Source organism: Sorex fumeus, unplaced genomic scaffold (genome assembly GCF_029834395.1).
Source record: "Sorex fumeus unplaced genomic scaffold, SorFum_2.1 ptg000008l, whole genome shotgun sequence".
Taxonomy (NCBI): Eukaryota; Metazoa; Chordata; class Mammalia; order Eulipotyphla; family Soricidae; genus Sorex; species Sorex fumeus.
The window spans coordinates 17,763,530-17,789,222 of NW_026606065.1; positions in this window are offsets into that span (position 1 = coordinate 17,763,530).

Consider the following 25,693-nt stretch of genomic DNA (forward strand, 5'->3'; position numbering starts at 1 on the left):
GACCATCTATCTTCACTCCCATTCCTTCCCATTCCAGTCGTCGCATGATGTTCCCGAGGGTGGCACTGAAGAGTTTTGGTGAAATGGTATCACCCTGCCGAACCTCTCTCTTGACATGGATGATTACTTCTTTGTAGAATGGTCAGATCCTGGTAGTGAATCCGTAATAGAGCTCATGAAGGATCCTGATGTATTGAGTTTGTACCCAGATAAAGATAATATGCTTTAATTCATTTATCTTTTTACTTTTACTTACATTATTTATATAGGCAAATTATTCAAAACTAAGGATGAGAACAGAATCTTTAGTTTTCATAAAACTGATTGCCTTGTGCATGTTGATAATACGATTTTATAAACATCTGCCATAAATTTTCTCTCATATGTCCTGCTTAAAGTAGAAATAATCTCACAAATGTTTTAGTTCTAAACAGCCATAACTCTATTGATATATTTAACCAATTTAATATTTTAAAGCATCTCACATTTTATAATAATTTTTTAAAGTATATATTTGACTTAATTGGCTTATTCAGTCAGTCAAATTTATACTCTGGACAGACGTATTAAACCTTCTATGTCATAGGAACACATGAAAAACAATTTACCAGATGACTTCTAGCTTGGAATAGTTAATATAATTTTTACATTGCTTTACTCTATCCAAAATCATGCATTAAACTATTGATATTAAATTTTTAATTTTTCATGTATCTGTGTCAAACTTAGGTGTTGATTATTTAATATTATTGTAATTTTGGAAGCTGGTCAGTACTGGGATGAGAAACTGCATGCAATCTTCAGGTGCCAGCAGAGAAATATACCAGAATTTTCCTAGGGTACCATATAGTGCTCTGATGAAACCTAGGGTCTTGCACATATTAGACATGTGCTGTGCAATGCGAATCATGTCTCTGAAACCTTGTTACTTCTTTTACTTGATTTAGTTTTAAGCAAAGCACTGGTTTAAAATTTCATATGCATTTTAAAAAGTCAGGTGAAACTGAGAAAATATGCTTTGCATTTCTCACTGATTTCAGAAAATAATCCCAAGAGAACAAGAACACTGGAGTCAGAAGAGAAAAAGAATTATATATGCCTTATGTTTTATAAATCACTGTGCATAGAAAAAATCTCTGAGATTTTTTAGAGCTTATGACTTATCACACAGATACCTAAAGGGCCAGGTGTGTATCATACTGTCAAATGGAAAATAAACATGTGAGGCAGAAATAGCGAACAGCTTCTTGGAATCTTGACAAGTGCTAAGAACCAGTTAATTTTTAAAAATTCCTTCACTGGTTGAACTTGGGGTTGGCATTAGATTCAATAATTTCAAGAGAAATAAAGAATATGGCATTTCACTTAACATTGGCAGGTTATAAATACTCCAATATCTTCCTCTTCTCTTGCCTTCTTTTTATTTTCTATCTTTACCTTAATTGTTTATATATTTTCACCCTTTATTTAATATTATGATGTGTGTAAATATTTGCAAATAAAAAAAAATGTAGATAAAAATTTTAATAACAACAGAAAATGATGCAATTTTACATAATATTCTATTCTAGATGACTAAAATAAAGAGACAAAGAGTTTGGGAGAAAGCTCAATGGACTAAATGCACACTCTGCATTCAGGATTTCTAGATTTGATCCCTGGCAGTGTGTGGTTTCCTGAGCATCTGCTGGAGGAATCCGGGGCTCAAATTTATAGTGTTACAAAAGTATGAACATTTACTATTTAAATTTAAAGATTCTGACTATCCAAAGAATCTTTTTTTTTTTTTGTAAGAGGGAGTGTAAAAACTATGCACGCTGAAGTTTGTGTGTTTGCAGGCTCTCTGGACGGCTCTATCTCACCACCCGCATTCGGTGCTCTAGAGCCACTGTGTGTTGCCTGGATCAGGATGGCTGTTGGCCAAGGGCAGACAAAGGAAGAAATGAGAGCCAGGCTGGTTGGTCTTTTTTTTTTATCATTTTTTTATTAGTGAAACACCATGAAATACACTTATAGACTTATAAATTTTTGTGCTTGGGTTTCAGTTATACACTGATCAAGTACCCATCCCTCCACCAGTGCCCATCCTCCCCCACCACGGGTCCTAGCATCCCTCCCCCCCCATCCCCCCCCCCCCCCCGTCCCACCCTGCCGCTGTGGCAGGGCATTCCTCCCTGTTCTCTCTCTCTTCTTTTGGGTACTGTGTTTTGCCAGAGAGGCATTGAGTGGCAGTCACGTTTGGTCTATAGACCACTTTTAGCATGTCTCTCCCACCCTGGGAGTGTCTTCACAACACCCTTTATTTGGTGCTCTCTTCTCTATCTGAGCTTCCTTCTCACCTAGCACATGTGGCTGGCCTTCAAGTCATGGAGCAAAATTCCTGGTACTAATCTGAGCCCTTCCTGGGTGTTAGTCTCCCGTTTTGTTGCTTTATGTTTCCCAGATGAATGCAATCTTTCTGTGTCTATCCCGCTCTTTCTGACTCATTTCGCTTAACATGATACTTTCCATGTAGTACCACTTGTATGTAAATTTCATAACTTCATCTTTTCTAACAGCTACATAGTACTCCATTGTGTAAATGTACCAAAGTTTCTTTAACCAGTCATCTGTTCTTGGGCACTCAGGTTTTTTCCAGATTCTGGCTATTGTAAAGAGTGCTGCAATGAACAAACAATTGCAGATGTCACTTCGACTATACCTTTTTGCCTCTCTGGGATATATTCCCAGGAGTGCTATAGCTGGGTCAAATGGGAGATCGAATTCTAATTTTTTGAGTATCGTCCACACTGTTTTCCAAAAGGGTTGGACCAGCCTGCATTCCCACCAGCAGTGAAGGAGGGTCCCTTTCTCGCCACATCCGCGCCAGCACCTGTTGCTTTTGTTCTTGTGGATGTGGGCCAGTCTCTGTGGTGTGAAATGATATCTCATTGTGGTTTTGATCTGCATCTCCCTGATGATTAATGGTGATGTAGAGCATTTTCTCATGTGCCTTTTTGCCATTCGGATTTCTTCTTTGCGAAAGTTTCTGTTCATTTCCTCGCCCCATTTTTTGATGGGGTTGGGTGATTTCTTCTTGTGTAGTTTAACCAGTACCTTGTATATCCTTGAAATCAACCCCTTGTCGGATGTGTATTTGGTGAATATTCTTTCCCATTCTGTAGGCTGTCTTTGTATTTTGGTCACTGTTTCTTTTGAGGTGCAGAAGCTTCTTAGTTTAAGATAGTCCCATTTGTCTATCTCTGTTTTCACTTGCTCGGCCAGTGGCATGACGTCTTTGAAGATACCACTAACTTCAATATCGTGGAGAGTTTTGCCAACTTTGTCTTCAATAAACATTATGGATTCCGGTCTGATGTTGAGGTCATAAATCCATTTCGATCTTACTTTTGTGCATGGCGTTAGGCAGAGATCTGAGCCCACTTTTTTGCATGTAGCCGTCCAGTTTTGCCACAGGCTGGTTGGTTTTAGTTGCAGTTTATTCAAATTCTCTCTACATTCACCCTGTCTCCCCTCTCCTCTCTCTCCAACTCCTTTATCTCTCCAGCCTGACACTGCACTCAGTCAGGTAGCCCAATAAACATAAGAAAGCCCTCCCTGTGATGGGAGTGACCCAATATACCTAAACTACCTGAGGCTATGCATGAAGGACAGAACAATGTTAGCCTACAAAGCAAGAGTGACTGGATGGTCATAGACTTAACTGAGGGGAAGGATGATAAATAGATGTTTCAAGAATAAATAGAGCTTTCACTGTAATATAGGATAAAAGTTAGATATTGTATTAAATTCTCTAGTCTAATATATATATATATATGAAGAGTAGGAAAGGCTGCGGGCCCTGTAATGTCTCCACTGTGAGACTAGTTGTTACTGTGTTTGGCATATCGGATATGACTTGGGTAGCTTGCCAGGCTTTGCCGTGAGGGTGAGATAATTTCGGTAGCTTGCTGGGCTCTCCCAGAGAGGCGGAGGAATTTAACTCAGGTCAGCCGGGCCAGTCACTTGCAAAGCAAATGCCCTACCTCTGTGCTATCACTCTACCCCAAAAGAACAATAAATTGAAACTTTTGCTAGGACTGCCTGATTACCAGAACATATAAGGCCAATGGTTCATTAAACCCTACCTAAATTAAAACTACATTAAAAACATAATAGTAATTGGTAAATCCACACAGGTCACAGTGGTAAAGCAACGCAGAAAACCACCAAGCTTAGTGAGTGAAGAAGCTAGCCCAGGTGACCCAATCAGTATTAGTGTGCCTGACAACTTCTCTGATAAGGAATTTAGAAGGGAGCTATTAAGGATGCATAAGGACCAAAAAGAAACAATGGAACACACTGCCAATAAAATACAAGAGAATTTGAGAGCAGAAATGAGGAAAATGCAAACAATATTGCAAACAGAAATGACAGATCTGAAAAACTTGATGGGAGAATTTAACAACTCAGTGGAAGGCTCGACAGAAGAGTAAGAGCTGCTGAGGACAGAATCAGTGAGCTCCAAGATGAGGTGCAGAGAATCTCTAGACAACAGCAGAAAATGGAAAAGAGCCTCAAAGTTAATCAACATATGTCAAGAGAAAATTGGGATGGAGCCAATAAGAATAAAAATCAATGGAGTCTCAGAGGAACAGGAAGAAAACCCTGACAAAGAAAAAACTGTCAAAGACATCATATTTATGACATTCCCAGAGCTAAAGAGCACATGCAACCAAATTCAGAGGGCCTGAAGTGTACCAGATAAAAGAAACCCAAATAAAAATACTCAAAGACACATCCTGATCAGAATGATGGAAACCATAGATGAGATAAAATTCTGAAAGAGCACAATCAAAGAAATTGCCAATAAAGGAGCATCCTTACCATTAATAACCAACTTATCTGATGAAATCTTCAGAACCCAAAGACAGTAGTGGGATATAGAGAAAAAGCTCAATGAAATAAACACCTCAGCAAAAATACTGTACCCATCTAGACTCTCATTCATATTGGAAGAAACAACACACAGTTTCACAGACAAACAATAACTCAGGAACTTCATAGACTCAAAACCAGGGTTACAAGGCCAATAAATGGGCTACTTTAAAACAAGACAAGCCCCTCAAATACACCAAACTTTGGCAGGAAGATGGGACAAAACCTCTCAACGTCAATGGGCTAAACACACCAATTAAAGGACAGAGAGTGGCAAGATGGATCATAAAATTGCACCCAACATTCTGCTCCCTGCCAGAAACACATCTGAACAATCAGAACAAACAAAACTCAAAGCCAAAGTCTGGAAAAAAAATTCTACAGGCAAACAACTCCCTCGAAAAAGCTGGGGTGGCCATTCTGGTATCAGATCACATTGATTTCAGACTGAAGGTCACAAGAGACATTGAAGGTCATTTCTTATTATCAAGGGATTTCTATATTAGGAAGAACTTACACTCTTAAATGAATATGCACCTAATGGGGGACTAGCAAAATACTTAAAACAACTATTCATAGACTTGAAGAAAGACCTCAAAAATAACACAATACTAGTGGGAGATTTCCAGATCTCTTTATCACCTCTCAATATATCAACCAGATTCAATCTTACCAAGGACATAATTTTTCAGAGATAAAAAAATGGAAGAAAGTCTTAGTAAATATATACAGGACACTTCATCCTCAAAAAGCTGAATACACATTCTTCTCAAGTGCGCATGGCACATTCTCCAAGATAGGGCACATGCTGGGCCACAAAACATACCTACATAAAATTAAGAAGATAGAGATTATATTGATCTTTTCAGACCATGATGCATTCAAAATATAAGTAATCACACACAGACAAAGAAAAAATCAAATTAAACACCTGGAAATTAAACAGCTCACTACTGAAAATGAGTGGCTTAGAAAGGGAATCAAAGAGGAAATCAAAAGATTCCTGGAAACAAATAAAAATAAAGATATGAGTTTCCAGAATTTATGAAACATGGCAAAAGTTTTGTTAAGAGGAAACGTTTTAGAAAATTTATAAAAAGCATTCCTCAGGCAGGAAGAGCAAGCCCACATTCATAGCCTAACCTCACAGCTAAGAACTTGGAGAACGACCAACAAAAGGAGCCCAACCCAGGCAGCAGGGAGGAAATAATAAAACTTAGAGCAGAAATTAACGAGATGGAAGCCGAAAAAACAATCCAAAAAGATTGATGAAACCTAAAATTGGTTCTTTGAGAAAATAAACAAGATCCATAAACCTCTAGCAAGACTCAAAAAGAACAGGAAAGAGAAAACTCTAATAAACCGAAACAGAAATGGAAAGGAGGACATCACAACAGAAACTATAGAAATTCAAAGATCCTCAGATATCACTTTGAGAATTTTATGTTATGAAACAAGAAAACCTCGAGGAAATGAATAAATTCTTGGATTCTTATAGCCTCCCAAGGCTGAACCAAGGAGAACTGACCAGACCTATTACCACCAAGGAAGCTGAATCGGTAATAAGAAGTCTACCCCAAACAAAAGTCCTGACCCAGGTGGATTCATTAGTGAATTCTTCCAAATCTTTAAAGAGGATTTACTCCAAATTCTTTTTAAGCTTTTCCAGGAAATTGAAAAATGAGAAGCACTTCTACATAATTACTATGAAGCAAATATCACCTTGATACCTATCAAAAGCAGACAGAGATACCATAAAGAAAGAGAATTATGCGCTAATGCCCCTGATGAACACAGATGCAAAAATCCTCAACAAAATCCTAGCGAACAGAATCCAGTGAGTCATCACAAAGATCATACACCATCAGCAAGTATGACTCATACTGGGGATTCAAGGATGGTTTAACATTTGCAAGTCAATCAACATAATTCATCATACCAATAAAAGAAAAAATAAAAATCAAGTAATCATATCTATAGACACAGAAAGCATCTGACAGGATCCAGCACCCATTTATAATGAAAACTCTCAGCAAAATGGGGCTTGAAGGAACTTTCATCAATACAGTCAAGACCATTTACCACAAGCCCACAGCAAGAAGAATTCTCAATAGGTAGCAACTGAAAGCCTTCCTCTAAGATTGGGGACAAGACAAGGTTGTCCCCTCTCATCACTCCTATTCAATATAGTACTGGAAGTTGTGGTCATAGCACTTAGGGAAGAAAAAAGATATTAAGGGCATACAGATATAGGGAAGTTATAGGTCAAGTTATCACTATTTACTGACAATATACTCCACTTAGAAAATCCTTAAGAGTCTAAAATAAAGTTCCTAGAAACAATAGGTTTGTATTGTTAAGTGACAGACTACAAAATAAACCCCCAAAATCCATAGCTTTCCTATATACAAATAATGGAAGAGAAGAAAGGTATATTAAATAACCAATCCTGTTCACAACAGTACCTTAGAAAATCAAGTACATCAATCAGCTTAACTAGAGGTAAAGGATCTATGCAAAGAAAATTTTTAAAAAATTGCTTCAAGAAATAAAAGAGGACACTAAGAAATGGAGACATATCCCTTGCTCATGGTTAGGGGGGATTAACAATACCAAAATGAAAATGCTTCCCAAAGCACTATACAGATTTGATGTGGTCCCTATAAGGATATCCATGACATTCTTCAAAGAAATAGACAAAACACTCCTGAAATTCAAATGGAACAAAAAAACCCCAAAATAGCTAAATCAGTCCTTGAGAGAAAAGAGATGGGCTGCATCACCTTTCCCAACTTTAAACTGTACTAAAAGCAGTAGTAATTAATATACATGGTATTGGACTAGAACAGACCACAGAACAATGGAATAGAGTAGAATAGTCTGTCACAACTATCAAATATATATTTACTTAACCTTTGATAAAGGAGCAAGAAATATGAAGTGGAACAAGTAAAGGCTCTTCAACATGTGGTGCTGGGAAAATTGGGCAGCTACCTAAAAAAATAATGATACAAAATAAATAAATAATGATACAAAATAAAAAATTTGTATCTAATTCCAGATACAAAAGTTAGATAAAAGTGGATTAATGACCTCAATATCAGACTTAAATCCATAAGTTACATGGAGGAAAATGTAGGCAGAACCTTCCATGATATTGAAGCTAAAGTGGCACTAATAAAAAGGAGCAAGGACAAGCAGTCCTGTCACAGATGTAGGGAAAAAGGGACTCTCTTTCATTGTTGGTGGGGATGCTGACTAGTCCAGCAGTTTTGGAAAACTACATGGCCATTCCTTAACAAACTAGACATTGAGCTTCCATATAACCCAGAAATACCATTTCTGGGAATATATCTCGAAGGTGCAAAAAAAGCACAGTAGAAATGACATCTGTACCTGTATGTTTATTGCAGCACCATTGAAAATAGCCAAAATCAGGAAACAACCCAAGTGCCCGAGAACAGACAACTGGTTAAAGAAAGTTTGATACATTTACACAATAGAATACTGTGCAGCTGTTAGGAAAGATGAAGTCATGAAAGTTGCTTATGAGTGGATGGTCATGGAGAGTATCAAACTAAGTGAAATGAGTCAGAAAGAGAGAGACAGACATAGAAAGATTGCACTCATTTGTGGAATATCACAATCACAAATCACAAATCACAAATCATCCTGTTAATCGTCGATTGCCTCGAGCAGGCCCCAGTAACATCTCCTTCATCCTAGCCCTGAGATTATATTCAAGGCTCTGTAGGAGAATGAGACCCATCATTGTTACTGGTATTTGGCATATTGGGTACGACACAGGGAGTTTGCCAGACTCTGCCGTGTGGGCAGGCTACATTCGGTAGCCTGCCAGTTTGTCCAAAGTAGGAATGAGATAATAAGATGTCATAATAGGATGTTCCAGGAGCTGGTTTTTATAGTCTCTGAGTCTTGGCTGCTGGTGGGATTACACAGCGCCAGGGGGCCAGTTGGTGGGTGTGACCCCCGCCTACTGGAATTTGGAGGATCTGGGTGAAGGATGCTCGGCCCAAATCCGAGTAGGCTTGGAGATCTCGGCCCTGGAACCCGCGTGACTTTGTCCCTCTGCCAGTACCTTCATGTGTGCGGAGAGTGGTCTCAGCATGGTGGTGGCTGGTCCTGGAGGTCTTTGGCTGCTGGAGCCCTGGTCGGGGCGGGGAGGAAAGCTTAACCCGCTCCCCTCCAAGGGGCCCCAGCAGCGAGGACAGTCGGGCGCGGAGGCAGGTGACTGCACTGTTCTTCCGGGAGCTGGTTTTTATAGTCTCTGAGTCTTGGCCGCTGATGGGATTACACGGCGCCAGGGGGCCAGGTGGTGGGTGTGACCCCCGCCTACTGGAATTTGGAGGATCTGGGTGGAGGATGCTCGGAATATATAAAATCACATAATCTGAGATTCACACCCAAGGACAGTAGAGAGAAGGGCCAGGAAGATTGTTCCATGGTTGGAAGCCTGCCTTTTGAGCTGTGTGAAAAGGCCAGAAGCTGGGATAGAGGAGGGATCACTAAGTCAATAATCGTTGCAGGAATCCTTCAGGATGGAAGATGTGTGCTGTAAATAGATAAAGGACCAAACGTGATAGTCTCTCGGTATCTGTATTGCAAACTATAGTATCCAAAAGTAGATAGAAATTATTGGGGAAATTGTCTGCCATAGAGGCAGGAAAAAGGTTGGAATGGGGTTGATACTGAGGACTTGGGGGCATTTGTGGTGGAATGAATATGTGCACTGTTGGAGATACGTATATTTGATCATTGTATGACTGAAACTCAAACATGAAAGCTTTGTAAGTGTATCTCATGTTGATTCAATAAAAAAGAAAAAAAAATTAAATGATTTCCAGTGCATGTGTAGAATGAGTTGTTATTTAGTATTGTAGGTTAAGTAATATGTAAGTGTATTAGATGAAATATTATGTTTTGCCAAGATGGCTATTTCTCACATTATTTTATATTTATTCTTATGCACATATTTGTAAATACATACATTTCCTCTATCTATTGGTTCAGTCTAGAGCTGGACTAATCAGTGGGTAGATCACTTGTCTTGCACACAATGGAAATGAGTTCTATTCCTAGCACTGCATATTATACCCAAGTTTTCCCAGAGTTATCCTTGAGCACAGTCAGAATTAAGTCCTTAAAACTGCACTGTGTGACCAAAAATGCTATACAGATGTAGATATAATCATTTCTTGTGACAGATACCAAGGATTTTAAATTCTCTTTGAGATTTTATTAAACAAAACTTGCACGATACTATCTTACAGTTAATTTTGTTTTCTTTCTCCATAATTAGTTTGTAGATTGTTTATACAACCAGTTCCTCTTAAGCATCTTTGAAAATTTGCTCCTTTAATCAAAATTTTTGTTTAGTCACTTTTTAAATGATGACTCTTTACTCTGAAACAATAGCATATGCCTGAAGAATAGACAAAACATGATTGCCACCCAAAGGCTCTTCTGCAGACCACAGCAGCCAAAAGGAGAGATAGAACAAAAGGGAGTGCCCTGCCACAGAGGCAGAGTGGGATGGGTGATGGAGGGGTGGGAGAGATACTGGGATTGGTGGGGGTGGAGAATGGGCACAGGTGGTGGGATGGGTACTCAATCATTGTATAACTGAAACCCAAGGACAACAACTTGTAAGTCTACAACTGTACCTCATGGTATTTCATTAATAAAACAAACCAAAAAAATTTAAAAAAAAGAATATATGATTTAATTGAAGTAATACCAAATAAATTATGTAATATTTAATTTAACACATGCATTTGAAATTGATTTTATATATTTTATGCTGTTAGTACTTTAAATTAAAACTAACTTCAAAAAATTTTAATGGGGTATGGTGCCGCCAGCAGCTCAATTTTTACCTGTGAGGTGAGTGCATCAGCAGCCTGATGGTGACTTCAGACTTCTAGATACCCCCAAATTTCTGCTGTGCCTTTGGCCAGACCCCAACACCTTGGGGCCAAGTATACCAAGAAAGTAAAAGTTAGATATGTAGGACACACACGCATAAACCACCTCTGGTTCAGCTATATAATTGGAGGCAAGACCTCTTTGGTTTCTTATCAAACTGCTTAACTCAGAAACAAATCTCGGAACCCAGCGGTTTTTGGCACAGAAATATGTCCATTCCCCGCAGTAGGTTACTGTTGCTGGGCCACCCCAGGTGGGAATAGGTTTCATGCTTGACCTGTTCCCCTGGCAGCTGGGTGGTAGCCATCCTCCAGAGGCCATTGAACAGTCAGGATTTGGGCCCACTGTGACGAGACATGCAGGGCCTCATGGGATGTGGGTGGATCTGACACTTTCCTCCCCACACCAACAAGACCCTGGGTGGCCATCCACGAATGGCCTCTCTGGCTGCTGACCAAGCTACTTAACAGCCCAGAGTCCCAGAGACTCAGGAACAAATCTCGGAACCCAGCAGGATTTGGCATTAATCCCTCCAGATTTAATTTTTAAAAATTAGGAATTTCAAAATCATGTGGCTGCTATTACATCATATGTTATTCATAGTCAGCAATAGAAAACACATTGTCAATGGGAGCCTTTTTCGGCAGATCTGAGTGTTGGGGTAAAATCCCAAATAATAATGGTGGGTCTAGTATCAAAATATTGAATATGATGAAAGTAGAGAAAGAGTAATGTGGAAGTCATCTGCCCCACAGGTAGGGTGAGTGTGTGGGATGGAGATTATACTGGGATTTTTGGTGGTGGAAAATGGGGACTGGAGAAGGGACAGGTGTTTCATCGTTGTATGGCCAAGATTTAAAACCAAAAGCTTTGTAACCGCTTTCATGGTGATTCAATAAATAAGTTTATAAAAAGGAAAAAAATTAGATGGAGTTCATGCCCAATTCAATCAGCCTAATTAATGGCTGAATAAATAGCAATATTACTACATTAAAATATATTTTGTATTATATTAATTTAATTATTCTTTCTGATACTATTCATAATATTATGGGAGAGAGGGGTGGGCAAATCTGGCTGTATTCAGACCTCACTCTTGCACTGCACTTAGAGATCACTCCTGGCAATGTCAGTGGAAATGGAATATATGTGGCAGTAGGGATTGAACCCACCTTACTTACCTACAAGATAAGTGCATAATGGCTATGCTATCTTTCTTGCCACTACGCTATTCATCTGTGTCTTTATAACTTCCTATTTGCATTTCTCCTTCCTTCAGAGTTCCAGGTGTCAACTAATTCGTAATATTCTTTCTATTATATATTTTTCTATTTTTCCCCTCTCTTTGACATTAGTGAGAGTATCTATATTATTTCAATTAATCACATTGTAAACTTATATGCCTTTTAGCAAAGTTCTCTTTCTTTGCATTAGTATAATAGTTCTCAAGAGTTCAAAAATATTTTGAAATTCTATTTAAAATCTTCCATTCATTTATAGCTTTATGACCTTTTATTGAAACATAAATATAAAATTATACTGGAAAATGTTTATAATCACTGTAACTTCAAGACTATAGAGAGGACTATGTCTAATTACAAATCAAACGTTGTATTATAGTATCTGCCAAAATTAAAGCACTCTGATATATTTTCTTAGGAATATTGATAGTTTACTATGAAACACAGCAAAAATTTCTAAATTAAATTAGATGATTTCACAGTTTAAATGACTCATGTACATTAATATACAAACTAGTTATATGAGAACAAGCGATGTGAAAAATTCCTACCATACTCAACAATTTTATTCCTTATAACCTAATTTTAACATAGTTAGACTTACACATATGTTAAAAAGTAACTATTTATGAAGGAGAATATATGTATTAATCTTCTTTAGAGTAACCATGTTTATGTTAGAGGTAGTTTTGTATACTACATTTAGTCCTGTATACTTCATGAGTATAAATCAACATTTTTTAATTAAATTATCTTCTTTTGGTCAACACCAATATTATAGTACTCTTATGACAAGAATTGCAATCAACTGTGATGTTTTTTCAGAGAATAGTCCAAGAGGAAGTGAACATATGTTAAAATAAGAAAAGCATCGATGATCATACAATGAGAAACAGTCTGCTTGGGAAAAAATTTTTAATTGCATGCTTAAATACTTGTGGAATTTTTACTAATTAAAACTTTCAAAGTGTAGTGTGATACTCAGTACATATTCTCATTTTGGGAAAAACATTAACACACAAATTTATGTTGATGCACTCTATATTATATATATATATACATATATATCACATAATATATGTATTGGGCTGGATCAATAGCACAGCGGGTAGGGAGTTTGCCTTGCATGCAGCCAACATTGGTTCTATCTCTCCTTCCCTCTCAGAGAGCCCAGGAAGCTACCGAGAGTATCCCGCCCACATGGCAGAGTCCGCCAAGCTCCCCATTGCATATTTGATATGCCAAAAACAGTAACAACAAGTCTCACAATGGAGACATTACTGGTGCCCACTCGAGCAAATCAATGAGCAACTGAAGGACAGTGCAATGTATGTATTTAAATCATAAGCAGCAACAGTAGACATCTCTACAATGTTATGGGTTGGAGGGTTCTGTATAGTCTACAGCATTTTTAAGGTGGCGCATTGAAATTTGGTGAATACATAGCATAACAATAAAAGCCAAAGCTAAATAGAATTTGAAAATCATTCTTTTTTTTGGGAAATCTTGAGTGATCTGTCTATTCCTGGAATTTCAAACCGATTTTTAAAACATAAATTTCAAAATAAAATGTTTAAAAATCTGTTGGATTATAACAGAAAATCACAAAAGTAATTTTTTCTCTATCTCTAATTGCCTTACATCTAGCTTTCTGAATAGTTGTCAGAATGTCAGAACTACATACTTCAACCCTAATTATACTCATCTCACTGTATTACTCATGCTTCATGCTTAGATTACTTCAAACTTCTTCTAATATGATTCTGTCTTTTTTTTTCTCGCTTTAAATACACACATACATACACACACACACTATACATCTCAGTTGTTTTTCAAATGTCAATCTTATAGATATTCCTCTTCTATGATTAGATTCAACCATTTTCTCAATTTCTGAAACATCTGTTATGCACACCTGTAATTTAAAAACATATCAAATGTCAGGAGTTAACTCTTGGCTAACAGCACTTTTTGGCATGAAATGTTCTTTTTCTTCCATAAATGCAACATAATTTCAAACTTTTAACTTTAAATCAAGAAAAGTAATTTAGAAAACACAGAACACTATAATTTTACATAAGATATTTATTAAACTTAATAAAATATTATACTGAGGTATTAATTTAATTATTATCTAATTTGCATCAATTAGAATAATGTAAAGCAATATGCATTCATCATAATGTTAAATACAAAATAGAAAAAAATATTTTATGGAACATATTATTATGTATGTTTATGCAAAATATGTTTGCACTTCTAAGCACTGATAAATTTTTGTATCAATCAAATTTATTATGCTAAAATAATACTTGATAATTTCTAAAAATCTTGACCAAATGATAAGTGATATAATGCACACAAATTTTCCTTGTTTTTCTTCAGTTGCGTGAGTTTAAGATTTATGAATGAAAAATGAACTATTCTGTGAAGTCTTTATGATAAGGTTAAACGTACTATTATAATTCTTAATCTGTGGATCAATTAGGAGGGCAAAATGTTAATATGAGATTAAAATAAATTCTAAGTATAAGTCAAATTAATATCAGATCAAAATAAACTCTTCATAATAGTCTTTATATAATTCGACTGCAAATAAACACACACATCAATGGAAATTTTATAAACAAGAAATATATCCTATGAGGATGTTACTTCCTTTATGAAAAAAATGAGTCAATAATTTTAATGTTTAGGAGAAAGGTCATGATTTCTCTCTCTTATTCCCTATCCCTAGGAAGTTATGCCACATGAATTTTGATATTGGATCATGTGATGTATCAACCAGATCACAATCAACAAGACCAACAATCAGTTTGTTAGATTCTTCAAACATAGAGGACGGACATTATCTCATCCCAGGTGAGAAAACCTCAAGTGACATATTGTGAGTGGATATGGTTTGTTATTGATGAATATTTGTTGGTTTACAAAAATTTAATGAGTTTTTCCAGCTTGGGCAAACCTGAGAGATCATCATAACATCTGGATTCTAAGACAGATCAATGGAGATCCATTCAGCAGTCACATATTCCCCAAACTCTTAATCACTTATCACTTAATCACTTAATCCCCGTTATTCATCGATTTACTCGAGCGGGTGCCAGTAATGTCTCCATTCATCCCAGTTGCATGCTAGCGTAACCCAATGGTATCTGTTCGTTCTAGGAACATGCAGAGCCTCAAACCAATCATTCAGGGTCTTGACGAAGAAGTCTGACCATCTTGTAGGTGGGTGTCCACGTGATCTTTTGATGTCCCGTGGAATCCAATCAGTAATGGCTCTAGTCCAGCAGTTGTCTGTAAACCTCATTATGTGTCCAGCCAATCTGATTTTTGATGTCTTGGCAAATGAGACAGCGTCCCTGATTCTTGAGCGTTGACGGAGATCAGAACTCCGGATTCTATCTCTCATTTGAGTGAATCGTGATATTCCAAGCATAGCTCTTTCGATTCTTCTTTGAGAGACCCTAATAGCATTCTCATCCTGTTTTCGTAGGGTCCAGGTCTCTGAGGCATATGTTAATGCAGGAAGAACAGTGGAATCAAAGAGATGTGCTCGTAGCTGCAGGTTCTTTGTCCTTTTAGTTATTTTTACAACGTTCTTGAAGGCATTCCAAGCCACTCTCTTTCTCCTGCGCAACTCAGGTGCCAGATCATTCATCATGTTGATTTCTTGACTTCTACTCAGATCTCTTTAATAGCCACGTCCACTTGCCCACATACCACATACCACATGATGGATATGTCGTTCCCAATGTTCTCCCTACCGAAATCCAACATGCCATCTCGTCGGTAAAGAAACAAGGAGCACCTGGCCCAGACAAGATCAGACCTGAACACCTGATGAACTTACCATCAGTACTCATCAATACATTGGCTCGACTCTTCACACGCTACCTCTCTGAATGCAAGGTTCAATCCCAATGGAAAACCAGCAGGACTGTGCTACTATACAAGAAGGGAGACATCCATGACATTGGCAACTATCGCCCAATCTGCCTATTGTCTGTCGTCTACAAACTGTTCACTCGAGTCATCCTGAATAGGATTAGCAGAACACTAGATGAAGGACAACCATGTGAACAAGCCGGATTCCGAAAAGGATTCAGCACCATCGACCATATCCACATAATTACTAATCTCATTGAGGTTTCTCGGGAGTTCAAGTTGCCGCTGTGTCTAACGTTTATTGATTTAAAGAAGGCCTTTGATTCTGTTGAGACAGAAGCGGTCATGGAAGCCCTAGCCAATCAGGGCGTACAAACTCAATACATCAGGATCCTTCGTGAGCTCTATTGCGGATTCACTATCAATATCTCACCATTCTACAAAGAAGTAATCATCTATATCAAGAGAGGGGTTTGGCAGGGTGATACCATTTCACCAAAACTCTTCAGTGCCACCTTCGAGAACATCATGCGACGACTGGAATGGGAAAGCATGGGAATGAAGATAGATGGTCGGCAACTACACCACCTCCGCCTTTCTGATGACATCGTTCTAATAACACCAAACATCAGCCAAGCGGCACAAATACTGAATGACTTTGACCGTGAATGTGGAAAGGTTGGACTACAGCTGAATCTTACGAAGACAATGTTTATGAGAAACAGCCTTGTTCCTGACACTCCATTCGCTCTCAATGGAACCACCATCTCCCCAAACGCTAACCTTACTTATTTAATAAAAATCATAAATACTCTGCATATATCACATTTTGTATTCCAGAAACTAAACCAGAAATCAGACCACCATCTACTTTGTGCAAAATTCTACTTCACAGAGTGAGGAGAAAGGGCTGCAAAGGTTAAGAAGAGAACTCCCAGAACGACCACCAACTGGGAACTCTTTGGCACTATTGCGGCAATTGGGAAGATGCTATATTTAACAAAATTGAAAAGAATATGATCGACTAGTTCAGCATCTCCATGACTGTGCGAAGAACTCTGAGAGAGAGCCGCAAAAAGACTCCAGTCTTTGAAAACTCTCTAGCTCATTCGCTAATATGGCTTGGCGTGTGCCTCAGGCAACGAGAAGCCAATGTGAGCTCGCAAAGCAGTGCAGAGAAGCGATAAAGGAAGACCTCAAGGAAAGAAGAACAGCAGTGCTGCCCTATGTGACAGAAGCTGGGAAAAGCATTTGCAATGCCGTCCTGTCCTTTGCCAACTACAAGACCAAGATGACTGCCCTCCGATGTCCTGATGGATCTATCACATCTTCCAGAAGGGCAATGGAATGACTTCTACTCAGATCTCTTCGATAGCCACATCCATCTGCCCACATAGCAAATTCTATAGGATGGATATGTCGCTCCCTACGTTCTCCCTTCCAAAATCCGACATGCCATTTTATCAGTAAAGAAGCAAACAGCACCTGGCCCACACACCTGAACACCTGAAGAACCTGCCATCAGCATTCATCAATATACCGGATCGGTTCTTTACATGCTGCCTGAGCGATAGCACAGTGGGTAGGGCATTTGCCTTGCACGCCGCCAACATGGCCGACCCGAGTTCGATTCCTCCGCCCCTCTCGGAGAGCCCGGCCAGCTACCGAGAGTATTCGATATGCCAGACACAGTAACAACAAAGTCTCCAATGGAGACGTTACTGGGCTCGCTCGAGCAAATCGATGATGACATTGTTCTAGTAACAGCAAACGTTAGCCATGCAGCACTAATGCTGGCCGACTTCGATCGTGAGTGTAGAAATTTCAGACTAGAGCTGAATCTCACCAAGACAATGCTTATAAGAAACGAACTCGTTCCTGTAGTTTTATTCACTCTCAATGGAACAACATCTCTGAATGCAACAGTTATGTGTATGTAGGTCGAGAAATCAACATGACGAATGACCTGGCACCTGAGTTGTGCAGGAGAAAGAGAGTGGCTTGGAATGCCTTCAAGAGTTTCGAACAAATAGCTAAGAGGACGAAAAACCTCTGGCTCCTGGCACATCTCTTTGATTCCACTGTTCTTCCTGCATTAACATATGCTTCAGAGACCTGGGCCCTATGATAACAGGATAAGAATGCTATTTGGGTCTCCCAAAGAAGAATTCAAAGAGCTATGCTTGAAGTATCACACTTCATTCAATAGAGAGAAAGAATCCTGAGTTCTGACATCCGTTGATGGTCACAAATCAGGGACTCTGTCTTGTTTGCCAAGGAGTCCAAAATCAGATGGGCTGGACACGTAATGAGATTTGGAGACCACTGCTGGACTAGAGCCATTATCGACTGGATTCCATGGGACTTCAAAAGATAGTGTGGCCGCTCATCTACGAGATGGTCATCAAGACCCTGAACGATCGATTTGAGGCTTTTCTTGTCACGGAGCGAGCAGATGCCATTTGGCTACACTAGCACGTGACAAGGATGGAGGAAGATGTTATTGGAGCCTACTCAGGCAAATATATGAGTAAGGCATTGTCAAGTGATCAAGTGATCAAACCAGTAAAGCTTATTTATTCATACATTCCATCACATGATGCATATTTTTAAGAACATGTCTTTTCAATTGGGCTAGTCTTTTATATTCAAAACTCTCTAGCACCCTACTATTACATTTATTTGCTTCAGAAATATAAAATTATCAAGCCCAATTTCTTCTGACAAAATAATTATTGGTACATTGGTACATTATTTTGGTACATTATATATCTGCTGGACTGGAGCAATAGCACAGCGGATAGGGCATTTGCCTTGCACACAGCCAACCTTGGTTCAGTTTCTTCATCCCTCTTGGAGAGCCCGGCAAGATACTTACAGTATCCCAACCATATGTCAGAGCCTGGCAAACTTCCTGTGGTGTATTCAATATGCCAAAACCAGTAGCAACAAGTCTCATAATGGAGACATTACTGGTGCCTGCTCGAGCAAATCGATTAACAAGGGGAGGACAGTGCTACAGTGCTACAGATCAGTTCCTGATAAAATAAGACAAAAATGGATTCTAATTATGGCTTTTTTTTAATAAATGTTTGATTTTAAAAATTTAACTTCTTTGCATCTTTTCTGTGTGTATGTGTGTGAATCCATGTGTATACTACAATAAACTGAACATTTGAACTTAGTTTTGAACATGCCATTTCAATTAATATATATTTTTTCAGAGTAAGGATTGTCACTGTCACTGTCCTCCCGTTGTTCATCAGTTTTCTAGAGTAGGCCCAGTAACATTGTGAGACTTGTTACTGTGTTTGGAATATCGAATATGTCATGGGTAGCTTGCCAGGCTTTGCAGTGCAGGCAAGATACTCTCGGTAGCTTGCCAGGCTCTCTGAGAGGGATGGAGGAATCGAACTTGGGTCAGCCATGTCGGCCGCATGCAAGGCAAATGACTTACCCACTCTGCTATTGCTCCTGCCCAGAGTAAGTATTATCTAGAATAAAAAATCTGAACATATATTATCCATTACTTCAAATAATAGAGTGCATATGTGAACACCATTAAAAGAGAACTTTGATGGTTCTGTGGAATAATGATATTTTTTATATAATCCCAATGACCGAATGTAGCAACATATTTTTAGGAAGGAACGCTCAGTGTCTAGTCTTATAGTGTCCAAATATGTATTGGAAGTGTGTTTTATTTTTTAAGAAAGTAAGTTTCTTGCCTGGAGATCCTATTGAGGGGAAAGATTTTAAGAAGCTAGTAAGTCTTCAAACATGTATGAAAGTAAAAACCTGGCCCTAGAAGAAGATGGAATCTTAGATGAGAAGGTCTATAGTCCCTGAAACACCCTGTAAGTAAAGGTAGTTTTCCAACAAAAAATACTGACATTATACTGTTATGTGCATATAAGTATGTTTTTGTTATCACTGAAACATTTGCCATTATTTACTATGTTATCTATTGCCCCAGTTGAATTATTTAGCTAGATAAAGGTAAAAGGTAAAGGCCCTCCTGTTGATCGTCGATTTGCTCAAGCGGGCCCAGTAACGTCTCCATTGGAGACTTTGTTGTTACTGTGTCTGGCATATCGAATACTCTCGGTAGCTTGCCGGGCTCTCCGAGAGGGGCGGAGGAATCGAACTCGGGTCGGCCATGTTGGCCGCTTGTAAGGCAAACGCCCTACCGCTGTGCTATGTTTAAAATTGTTTTAGCATTGTTATACTGTGGTTGCTTTTTTCTGGATATATGCATATTTAATATAGAGATTACCATGAGACGCGCCAATTATATAAATAAAAGTTTAGGATTGTATTCCAAAATCTACTTTTGATGTTCTTGTGCAAGCAGTGTCTCTAGGCCCTTTTCCCGTTTATACAAAAGGCACTTTTCCCCTTAAATATTTAAGGTGGCGATATCTGTAGCAGTGGGATGAGGATATATAGGGAAGATAGATAGGGAAGTATCTCATGTTGATGAAATTCCTGGGAAGTAATAAAGCCACAGAAAGCAAGACCTGAAAAGACCTCCAGTATCAGATCCAGAGGAGACTAGATCCTTCCCTAGCGAAAGGGCCTGAAGGAAATTCCTCAAGAATCTTCAATTCCTTCCTTTATTAACTACCTCAGTTCAGCCCATAGAAGAAACCAAAACTTCCTTCTATGGCAACCCAGGAAAATATCCATATAAGAAAAGCTGGTCTTTGAAACCATTTAAGTCTCTCTCCAAGCCATGAGCTCTATTGAGCATGTTACTCTCTCTCACTTTCTTTCCCTTCTTACCCTTCCTAAAACCCTCCAGATGAAATCATTTTTACTTCACCGCTTGTTTCCTCATGAGATTCTTTTCTGTGAGCCAGGATAAAGTACCTGGAAACCATGGGTAAGGCTAGGACTGACTTTCCTTTCCTGCAATGAGCAGTTCCTCACTGCAGGCTGAGGATGCAGCTCCACCAGAAATTTGGTGGTGAGAATCAACTCCCGTGCCAAGAAAACCAAGCAGACATCAGGTGTGCCTTGATGGACACCTGGTGGTTCTGGCAGGACTCCTAGTCTGTGCTTTGCAGGGACTCATCACAAACAGACTGGTGGCAGAGGTTGATCAGGAGACACTGACCCTCTCCTTCTGCCTGACATAAGCCACCCATGGGGAGCCCATCAGCTTCACTTTCAAGTTAATCAAATCTGAAGAGTCATTGATAAGCTGATGGGTTAAAGAGATAAGCTTCCCTTTGCACTGCCAAGAGTCATTCATGAGTGAAGAGTCAGGATTAAGCCCTGAGAATCAGAGTGTGGCCCTAAAACAAAACAGAACAATAATAAGCTATTCAATAACAGCAACAATAGCAACAACAACAAATATATATATGAGGGAAAAAATATATGTACACACATACGTACATATGCGTATATATTTGCATGTAATCAGGTGCAAAAATATGGCAAATAATTCTGTTTGGTGGTTTAAGTTATTGTATGTAAGGTATAGGTGACATCCAATGAGTAACAATCTTAAAGATATGTTTAAATGTAAAATATAATAATATATAGATAGAAAAAAATGTGAATTTACAAAACTCAAAATCAAAATAATGTTATTATTCTTTCAGGACTTATTTAATGTACTGAAGTAGCTAAAAGGTATTGGGAAAATATTACTTGGATATGCAAATACTGAGTTCATAGGAGATGTAGAAACTGAGACATCAACCTGATGCCTTAACTTATGCACTATCTGGAGAGGAAAGCTCATCTCCTCAGAAAAAGAAAAACTATAAGACAATCTAAAGGTCATAAGGAGAATATAAAACAGGATTCATTGGCCCAAGGCTTCCCTTGTTATCTTTAATGTATGCAGAGAATTCCAGGCCAAGAAAATCTGGAGTAATTGTACATAAACTTTCTCATAAATTCTCTGCTTTTCTCATTCTGGAGAAGCCTGTGCTCTCATGTGAATATGTAATCTCTTTCTCTCCTCTCACATTTCTCTAAGTGTATATTTTTAAATAAAAATAGACTTCACTAATAATAATGCATAAAACATTACTAATGTTTTTTAACTGTTGCCATAAAATAACAATAAAAATTCTTATTTTCTACTGAAGATATCAAGTTTTTTTTTGCTTTTTTTTGGGGGGGGTCACACCTGGTGATGCACAGGGATTACTCCTGGCTCATGCACTCAGGAATTACTCCTGGCAGTGCTCAGGGAACCATATGGAATGCTGGGAATTGAACCCGGGTTGGCCGCATGCAAGGCAAACGCCCTACCCGCTGTACTATCACTCCAGCCCCTGAAAATAACAAGTTTTTAAAAAAGACTATTCTCAGTATAAATTTGGTGATTTAAGAGAAGAAGTATTCAGATATAGTAAATTTTTCTAAACTTATCTTGGTCTATTACTCCCTTTCCAGGAAAACAAAACAAACAAAACTCTTCACCATCTTAAATTTACTTTGTTAATTTTTTTTTAAAAGGAAGAGAGCTTCTCCCCAGTTTTACCTGAGGTAACTAATGCCCTCCTCACTCCAGTGCTCCTTGCCCAGGTCTACTTTTTTACTTTGGGTAATATTGCTAGATAGAATATTGAGATAGCACTCAAAGGCTCTACTTCTCTGTTTTGTATTGACATAATCCTCATTTGGTGGTTAAGTACGAATATCACTGAGGTATATTTCAAACATTTTATGTACACTTTTAACATTAAAATAGTTATTCATACCCAACGTGATATTTCAGGAAGTAACATAGCATGATAATTTTGGGGAAGTAATTTCTGTAAAGGGACTAAGGTATGGCTATCTCCTTGCAAATATATTTGCATGTCTACAAGCAAACAGACTTTATATAGAAATTACAGAAATAATTATTTTTCTAGGTTGCACAATTACATAGATATCAGTTATTAGTTTTCACTTAAAATAAATCAGCTTATAATATCCACTTTTTAGATATTATATGCCTAAATTAAACATTAGCTGATATAAATATGAATACAAATAAAGGTCATAATCTAAGGCAATAAATTATTAATATCTTAATTTAGCATAAACAATGTTCAATTATTATGAAAGTAATGAATACAATTGATATTCTGAAATATAAATGTAGACTGTGAATATAAAGTCCCATGCAATTATTCTTCTGCCCTGTCTAATATATTTATTGAATATTTCTTTTTGAGATGTATATATTAGATGTATATATTAGAAATATTGTAATAAATTTACTACAAAGATCTTACAAAAATATATAGCAATTTATTACTGTTTTTAGAAATGAAACCAAGGAGAAAATGTCTAAGAAATAAGATTTTTGGGGCTGGAGCAATAGCACAGCGGGTAGGGCATTTGCCTTGCACAAGGCCGACCAGGGTTTGATTCCCAGCATCTCATTTGGTCCCCTGACCACCGCCATGAGTAATTCCTGAGTGCAGAGCCAGCAGTAACCCCTGTGCATCACCAGGTGTGACCTCCCCCCAAAAATAGAAGAGAAAAAAAGAAATAAGATTTTCTTCTCACTTACCTCAAAAAATAAAATTGTGCCTCAGATTAGATTAATAGAACATTGAATGATAACATGGAGTTTGTTAACATAAATCTCTAAAAATTGAAATTTGATTTACTGAGTAATCTACCTTTAAAAATAAAAAGCAATTGAACTTGACATTAATACTCTCATGTTTTATACATCTTTAAATTTGATGTTTTGATATAAACTCTTATTCTAAAAATACAGAAGAGTGCAAATTAGAATCAAGAGAGGTTAGAGAGATAGCACAATGGATACAGCACTTGTCTTGCATCTGCAAACGATGTTTTAATCCTCATTACCCCACTTAGTTTCCTGAGCATGGCCAGAAGTGATCCCTGAGTGTAGAGACAGAAGTGAGCCCTGAATACTGCCAGGTATGTTCCCAAAGCAACAATAATAACAAATTAGATCAAAGGACTATAGGTAACTGAAAAGGAAAAAAACAAGTTACTCTTTAATTTTCTCTACCTTTTTCCATTTTTGTGTGGTTGGATCCATTTTTTAGAATGATTTCTTATATCTAGCAATGATAAGTATTTAAGGACTTTTCATTATAGTTAGAGTTAATATTGCATTTGATTTCTTATTTTCTTTTTAAATTAATCTAACATTCATTTACAAAACTATACAATGAAGTGGTATAATTTTGAGGCAAACAGCTAGACAGCGAAAGGCCCCCAATGGCAACGGAATTCCTAGGAAGTTATAACCAATTTAGCCCTATGACTGTCAGGAACCACCTTGAGGACACAGGAACTAAGACCTGATAAGATCCTTACCACATGCTAACAGACTCAAGGCTGAACACCCCTCTCTAAGAGAAGCTGTAGCAAGAACAAGGGCTAAGAAAATAATTTCAAAGAAGACCATCTACAATCTTAAATCTACCCCCTTGGCAGCTGTCCTAGCAAGAAACTCTTGCCTAGGAAGAAACGCCCATGTAGGGCAGCTTGGTGAAAAAAAAAACAAAAACAAAACATAAAAACCAATTTTAGCAAACGAAGTGCATGCATACCCTGCCCGAGCATGTGTGCCGCTTGCATCCACATGCCCAAGTGCATGTGATGGTGGAGGACATGTGTCTTCACAATACCCCTCTTGAGATATATACTGAGGATGAACCCCCATGGGAGAAGCCTGCATTCTCTCTTGAATGCAGAGGCCCCATGGGGGCCTCTCCCTTTCTCTCCTTCTTTCCCTTTCTTTAAAAGCCTCCAAATAAAATCTGTATTTTTTTTTACTTCACTGGTCCTCTTCTCCTGAAATTCTTTTTAAGGACTCAGAAGACATGGGTAAGGCTAGGATTGTTTTTCCTTTCCTACAAAGAGCAACTCCTTACTCCAGCCTGAGTCCACAACTCCCTAAGAAGTCAGATGACTGGCATTAACTCCCTTGCTAAAAGAATAAGTGGATGCAGGTTGTGGCTTGACAGTTATGACAGTTACCTAGTGGAACTGGAGGAATTCAGGTACATGCCATGCAGGGGCTCATAGGAGACTGTATCAGTTCTTGCCTTTACAGCTGATCCCTTGGTGGCAGAGGTGGGTTAGGAGAAAGTGACTATTTTTCTCCTCTCCACTTCACATGAGTCACCAGGGTCCACTGACATCAATTTCACATTTATTCTAAATATGTTTTGCGAAACTATAACCACTAACACAGTGCGTTGGACTCCCTACCTCCTCAATCTTCTTCCTCTCTCCTTCACTCCTGCCTTGTGATATCAGTTTTGTGGTCAGATCCAAAAATTGATTTTTATTTGGGTTTGTTTATTCTCCTTTTATCCTTTGTATTCCTTACAAAGGTAAGAAAAACATGTTGCTTTTGTCCTTTTGACTTATTTCAATTTGCATAACTTCACTCTAATTCCATCTATTTATTCCAAACAGTAAAGTCTATCTTTTCTACATTTACCCACTATTCCATTATACTTGGATATGACTTTTAAAAAATTTTATCCATTCACCTTACAGTCCAAGGATGTCAGGGCAGGCACCCAGACCCTTTGAGAACTCTTCACCTTTATCAGATACCTCTTTAACCCAGAACTCTGCTGCAAAGATCTCTGAAAAGTCAGAAGGAATAGCACTAGGATATAGCATAGGGTGTAGGGATCCTGGGGTAACTCTTTGCCTCTCTCAGGTATCTCTCTAACCGGAGC